The sequence below is a fragment of the Pseudophryne corroboree genome, chromosome 3 (assembly GCF_028390025.1).
Source record: "Pseudophryne corroboree isolate aPseCor3 chromosome 3, aPseCor3.hap2, whole genome shotgun sequence".
Lineage (NCBI taxonomy): Eukaryota > Metazoa > Chordata > Amphibia > Anura > Myobatrachidae > Pseudophryne > Pseudophryne corroboree.
The window spans coordinates 34,218,153-34,224,152 of record NC_086446.1 but is presented as its reverse complement, the minus strand read 5'-3'; positions in this window follow the sequence as shown (position 1 = coordinate 34,224,152).

Below are 6,000 nucleotides of genomic sequence, written 5' to 3'. Positions count from 1 at the left end.
TAAAAGGGGCATGATGGAGAATAAAAGGGGCATGATGGAGGATAAAAGGGGCATGATGGAGGATAAAAGAAGAACTCAGGGGGCATGATGGAGGATAAAATAAGCACTCAGGGGGAATGATGGAGGATAAAAGAAGAACTCAACATTTTTTTTGTTCACATTTACCTGTTTATTAAAATTGCTGTCAATGTTCATTAAAATAAGCCCTCCCCTGAAAATAAGCCCTCTGGTGTTTTTCTGTCCAAAAAAAATAATAAGACAGTGTCTTATTATCGGGGAAACACGGTAAGTATAGACAGGAAGTATTTTTCAAGGGAATGTTCACCTGGTGTATGTAGTCCAGCTCCTTCTCCTACTGCATGTCTTTTTGAGTGTCTCCTCTTAATCAGTCCAGGGAAAAAATGCAATCACGGGGGTATTCTATAGGCTGACATGAAGCATCTTGAAGAAACAGAATTATCATAGAGTATATTTGGTTATTTTCTTCTTTGTTCCACCATGGTAGCCATTATCCAAGGATATACAAAAAGCAGAATACCTGGAGTGCTAATAACAGTCAAGACTTCATGGATTTGCATAAAAAGTTAAATTAAGTGCCTATTGAAGAACTTGAAAACAATGGGTGTCCAACAGAGCCAATGCATAGTGACAAGTCTACATAGGTATGGAGGATGTGAGGGTTAAATCTTAACAGACTTTGTTTAGTTACTAAGCTCATATTTTTTTACAAGTTACACGTTCCAATACGCTATTCAGATATGTACTGTCCAGTGACCTTCGGATCCCAGCCTTGAGATGCACACAGCAAGAACATAGATGGGAGAACAAAAGACAAAGAATAATCTGTAGAAATAATGCAAGCTTTGCAACTTTTTTGGTATAAATAATGAGCCTGAGCGATGATGCAGTCAGATCTGCTTGCTACCACCCATCGCCATTGTGTATGTGTGCGCCATTCTTGCTCCCAGATAGCTGACTTTGCAGAATCAGACTTCTCAGGAGAATTCAGGGACGTGCAGTCTCGGTACCCCATTAGAGGACCAGGATGCTGCTCTGCAGATGTCTTTCACAGATGCCTGCACCTTCGTTGCCCATTCCATACTGCTGTATTCATGTGGGCCTTAAGAATTTTGGGTACCTTGATCCCTTCCTTCTTATAGATGAAGACAATTACTTCTCTTTTCCATCACAAAATGGTTTGCTTAGTTGGCTCATGTTTCCTGCTGAAAGAACAAACAGTTGTTCTGTTTTGCAGAACTCTTTCACTCTCAGTAAGTAGACAGAGGTTGTTCGTACAAGGTCTAACGTATTTAGGGCCTAATTCAGACTTGATTGCTCCTCTGTGAATTTGCAGAGGGCTGCGATCAGATTGTCGCCGCCCAGACAGAGTGAAAACCTGCCCCATGCAAGTGTGCGAACGCCTGATGGTGGACATCTGCAAATCCGTTCGCATCTCACTCACCACCGACTGATTTTTCCAGTCTGTGCGTAGCCCAGGACCTACTCTTAAAGTGCGATAGAATCAGGCTGATCGGGTCCGGAGTTGCCGTCCCACACCCTCCCTGAAAACGCTTGGGAACGCCTGTGTTTTTCCTGACTGTTCCAGAAAACGGCCAGTTACCACCCCCATGCATCCACTTCCTGTCAAGCAACTTGTGTACGCCTAGCGATCAAATAAGAAACTGTATTTTGTCGGTTTGGCCTTGTGCGTACGCACTACGATCCATGCGCATGCGCAGTCGATCGATAAACGGCCACCTTGTGAAATCGCACAACAATGATCAGGTCTGAATTAGGCCCTTAGTTCTTTCTCCTTGTCATCCTTTGGTTGAGGGAAGATAGATGGCGGTGTGATGTCTTGGTTGAGATTATACTTTTGGCAGAAATCTTGGATTTGTTCTTAATACTACTGTCTGACATGATATTCCAATATGGTTTCCCCACCTATAAAGCTCACTCATACCCTTTCAGACTGACAAATATTCCCGGGTTATTGCACATGAACACGCATCAACCCGGGAATTTGCTCAGTGTGAAAGGGTCCTGAAAGAATATCCCGAGACAAGTGTCCCAGCATTTCATCCCAGGTCTCGACCAGGGTTGAATCCGGGATCGTCCCGGGATGCGCGCAGTGTGAACGGGTAAGCCGGGTCAAGGCGGCCCAGCACCCGTTCTCTGCATAGGAGGAGGCAGTGCTTGGAGATGAATATGTCGGGTCGGGCCACAAGTCTGAAGGGGCCTCAAGCCGGGTCGCACCCGTGTACACATTCCCGGGTGCGACCCGGTTATTGTCAGTCTGAAAGGGGTATCACTCTCCTAGCTGATGTAATTGCATTCAAGAAAACCACCTTCCAGGTCTGGTATTTTAAAGGTGCATCCTGTATGGGCTCAAAATGAGGTGACACCAAGGCATTCAGAATTAGGTTTAGATAACCATGGAGCTATAAATGAGCTGATCTGTGGGCGAATTATTTTTATGGCTAGACAGAGTCTTTTAACCAAGTATTTTTCCACCAATTTTCTGTTCAATAGCACTCTGATAGCGGACATTTGTACCTTTATTGTTGAGGCAGATAGTCCTTTTATAATGCCATCATGCCGTAGCTGTAGGACTTGTGAGTGGTCTGCTTTCATAGCATCAACCTTCGTTCTGGTGTAGGAAATTAAACATTTCTAGAATAATTGTGAGTAAGATTCATGAGTTAAATTGAGGTTTACTAGATTCAGATAGAGTAGTGGTCCCTGAATTAATAGATCTGCCTTGATTGGTAACACGCAAGGTTCTTCTATTTCCAATTCTAGTGTGGTTGAATACCATGCTCTTCTGGGCCAATAAGGCATTACTGTTATTACCTCCTCTTTTTTTTTTTTTTCCTCTTCATTTTCGTCAACGTGTGATTCATCAATGGGAAAGGTGGGAACACATACCTTAGGTGAAACCTCCATCTCCGTGAAGGAAGACGATACCTGGAGAAACGTGGCAGCTTATTGTTCACGTTTGTTGCTATGAAGTCTATTTCTGGACAAAGGAGCCTTTCACAATGGTCTTGAATATGGATGTATGCAGCTCCCACTGCTGTGACGTTCTCTTTGCCTGATATGTGGAGGGTTGAGAAGGATCTTGATACTACCCTGATCATTTAAATCAGGGGTGGGGAACCTTTTTTCTACCAAGGGCCATTTGGATATTTATAAAATCCTTCGGGGGCCATACAAAAATTATCAACTTAAAAATTACCCTGCCCCCGAGTAGTTATGCCCCTTCGTGGTATTGAGTGCCCGCGCCACAAAATGGGTGTGGCCAATTAAAATGGGACGTGATACACATATGCCTCCAATAGTGCAGTGCCAGATACACAAATGCCCCCACAGTGCCAGATACACATTGCCCCACACATGCCCCCCACCCCACTGTGCTGCTCTGTGTGTCAGGGGAGGAGAGTGCAGCGCGCCTCTCCTGCCCCTTAGTGCTCCATCTGGCGGCGGCATGTCTCAGTTATCAGGGGCCAGGCAGGGAGGAGAGCGCAGCTATGTTGGGCGGTGGTGGCGGACCTCAAACCAGCTGCCGTTCGTGAGCCAATCAGAGCTCGCGGACCGGTGGCTCCTGATTGGCTCACGAACTGGCGGCTGGTTTGAGATCCTACCCACGCTCTCCTTTTTCCCCTTCATTTGGGTGTCCCCATTTTTTAAGGAATCCCAGGGCTAGGGTGACTAGTTAGGGAGTGAAAGCTTTTGAAGGGGGTCCAATGAACTGGGGTCTCCTGGCTGTGGCATTACCACCGCTGGTACTGGAAATACGGGCACAAGAGCCTGGTGTTGGCTCATTTAAATATGGGGGACCCCCACGCCATTTCCCCCTGTATTTCCTGCACCAGGTCTGGCTGTAAAGCCATGTGCTGGTTATGCGATGTGGGGAACCCACTTTTTTTTTTTTTACTTTCACTATTTTTGCACAGAGGAGAACTGCACAGATCACACAGATCCGTGCAAATCCTCGCAGAACGTCACACCCCGCTTTCCCACAAATGATTTATACACAGCTCAAATGTTTATTTTTGACTCTCAATGTTGCTGAAGGCGCACTGGAATTAAGATACACCAGCACTTACTATTCTGCCTAATCAAATAGCACAAAATTCCAGTATCCACTAATGAGGAAATACCTTGTTTGGGGGCTAACCAGCTGTCGGGGGCTCTTTGTCCATGCTGTGCTGTATATAGTGGTAATGAGCCAAGGGTACTACAGGGAATACATTGTGACAATACAGTAGAGCTATTTAACATATGTGTGGGAGTATGTATTAAAAAATAAAAAAAATATACAGGTTGAGTCTCCCTTATCCAAAATGCTTGGGACCAGAGGTATTTTGGATATGGTATTTTTCCGTATTTTGGAATAATTGCATACCATAATGAGATATCATGGCGATGGGACCTAAATCTAAGCACAGAATACATTTATGTTACATATACACCTTATACTCACAGCCTGAAGGTAATTTTAGCAAATATTTTTTATAACTTTGTGCATTAAACAAAGTGTGTGTACATTCACACAATTAATTTATGTTTCATATACACCTTATACACACAGCCTGAAGGTCATTTAATACAATATTTTTAATAACTTTGTGTATTAAACAAAGTTTGTGTACATTGAGCCATCAAAAAACAAAGGTTTCACTATTTCACTCTCACTCAAAAAAGTCCGTATTTCGGAATACAGGTACACCACCGATTTTCCGGCATCCTCGGTTCCAGTGCCGTGCCGGATTAACGGTGGAAACTAATTTTGCACCTCCAGAACATTTCTAAAGCAATAAATAGTAAAATATATGCTACAGTATAATATTAATTAATGAATAAACACAGTAGTGTATGCAAAACTGTTTATAAGCAAAACAGGTATTAGGCTCAGGCTGTGTGTTCCGCCCATGTGCGGTACTTGCTGTGACCTTGGACGCCATAACAGCCCCACTGATGCTTGCTGTGTCACCTGCAGTGTCCGTGGAAGCTGTACCCACTGACACTTGCGCGTATTGCGTGTTACGCCCATGCGCAGAAAAATAAGATTTTACTTACCGGTAAATCTATTTCTCGTAGTCCGTAGAGGATGCTGGGGACTCCGTAAGGACCATGGGGAGAGACGGGCTCCGCAGGAGACATGGGCACTTTAAGAAAGAATTTAGTTCCTGGTGTGCACTGGCTCCTCCCTCTCTGCCCCTCCTCCAGACCTCAGTTAGAGAAACTGTGCCCAGAGGAGATGGACAGTACGAGGAAAGGATTTTGTTAATCCAAGAGCAAGATTCATACCAGCCACACCAATCACACCGTATAACTTGTGATAACAATCCAGTAAACAGTATGACAATAACATAGCATCAGTTCACGCCCGATGCAACAATAACGTAACCCTTATTGAAGCAATAACTATATACAAGTATTGCAGAAGAAGTCCGCACTTGGGACGGGCGCCCAGCATCCTCTACGGACTACGAGAAATAGATTTACCGGTAAGTAAAATCCTATTTTTTCTAACGTCCTAGAGGATGCTGGGGACTCCATAAGGACCATGGGGATTATACCAAAGCTCCCAAACGGGCGGGAGAGTGCGGATGACTCTGCAGCACCGATTGAGCAAACATGAGGTCCTCCTCAGCCAGGGTATCAAACTTATAGAATTTTGCAAAGGTGTTTGTACCCGACCAAGTAGCAGCTCGACACAGCTGTAGTGCCGAGACCCCTCGGGCAGCCGCCCAAGAAGAGCCCACTTTCCTAGTGGAATGGGCCTTGATCGATTTAGGTAACGGCAATCCTGCCGTAGAATGCGCCTGCTGAATCGTGTTACAGATCCAGCGAGCAAGAGTCTGCTTTGAAGCAGGGCCGCCAAGCTTGTTGGCTGCATACAGAACAAACAGTGCTTCTGTTTTTCGGACTCTAGCCGTCCTGGCTATATAAATTTTCAAAGCCCTGACCACATCAAGGGACTCGGAATCCTCT